This window comes from Penaeus chinensis, chromosome 9 (assembly GCF_019202785.1).
Source record: "Penaeus chinensis breed Huanghai No. 1 chromosome 9, ASM1920278v2, whole genome shotgun sequence".
Taxonomy (NCBI): domain Eukaryota; kingdom Metazoa; phylum Arthropoda; class Malacostraca; order Decapoda; family Penaeidae; genus Penaeus; species Penaeus chinensis.
In genome coordinates, this window is record NC_061827.1 from 4787622 (window position 1) to 4789348 (window position 1727).

The window sequence follows — 1727 nt, forward strand, 5'->3', positions numbered from 1 at the left end:
AGTTTTATTTGGGGTGAAGGAGTAATTTTATTCTTTGTGCATGATGCTACGTCGGTGGGTTTATAATAGTCTGTTTCCTTGTTTAATGTAAATATTCGTGACTTGTTTGTCGCTAGCAGAACCAGAATGACCACGCCTTTTATAACAGTTATTATAAATATTTACTCAAGGATTAACTTCACGTCCATAAACCTGACTGTTATGAATGAATTAACGGTCAGTCCAACTTGGCCAATGGACAGCTGGCAGATCGGTCACGCCTTTCTGAGGACAACACTGGGCGGGGGAAGCCCTTCCGGTGGATAAGAAAGTCAAGTAGGTCACTTTCCGGCTCCATTTGGGTGTGAGAACGAGGCGTAGGAGAGCGGAGTAGTATTATCCGACGGATGAAGCAAAGGAGCGAAACGAGACAGACTGGATTTGGAGTTGCCTGGCGAACGGGTGGGGGTGTAGGTGGGTGTGTGGGTGGGGTGAGGGTGTGGGTTGGGGTGGATAGACTAAGGTGAGATTAAGTCCGTCTGGCCGTGGGCGGTGGCGCGCGGAGCTACCTGTAAACACCCGAGGCAGCTGATTACAGCCGTCAGTCTTATGGCTTCATTACCTGACAGATGATTCAATGATCGGATTTCGGTTCTGCTCTCCATTAGCAATGCAGGGGAAATGTGAAAGTCCTTTTCCCAAACAATTGATTATTGGACATTAAATGATAAGCCTGGTATCTCAGATATGGTTTCATACATGACTAGACCTGCTGAAAATATGTAACCTTACAGCATACCATAAAGCAATCATTTTGTAAGTGGCGTAAACCGCAGCTAGAGGGAAGATGATCTGGAAAGTTTTCAGTAGTTGTGAAGGTCACATATTACATCCCTGGGCCTAAAACGCCAATAACTCAATTACCCTGCGTGTGTTTGGTCGTCCTGTGTACCAACGAACACGAGAACGAGGCGTAAGGAGGAATAGCGTTCAAACTGGCTCATAAGGTCGTTCCTTAGACTCCCAGATCCTTCCTGTTCCTCATAAAGTCCATGAGTTCCTAAGGGGTAAAATCAGTGATGTTATACAACAAAATTCTTAATGATTAGACGTTACTTGACCGTGCTAGACTTTCACCCGCAAAGGGAAGCAGGAAGCTCAACGCAGCGGGTGAAGCATGCCTATTCAAGTACCACAATTAAAGCTGTCAGCGCTCATAGACGTACTCGAGTCCCGTCATGCTTGATATGTTCGTGTCCTGATTGTAGGTCACCCAATATATTCATACTTACTCACACAATCCCACCTCCATGACGATATTTCGAATTCCTCACGGGAACATCTTTCAGAACTAACAAAGAACCGTTTTTTTGTCTCTCTGTATAACCTTTTGCTCCCCAGCCGTAAAATGTGGCTCACCGCTCGTCTGTATTGGATCTGACATACTTGGCCAATATGAAAAAAAAAAGTTGGGTAACCACATCCGCACTTTTTTTTCTATTGCACTTTTCTTTTCTGGTCTTATTAACAATTTGTTTTCCCTTTTTTATCCGTGTAGCTGTAAAATGATAATAATAATAATAATAATAATAATAATAATAATAATAATAATAATAATAATAATAATAATAATAATAATAATGATAATAATAATAATAACAGAAAATGAGAAATAAAAATTAGTAATAATAATAATAATGATAACCGTAGTAGTAGTAGTAATAGTAGTAGTGATCAAGACGATTGTA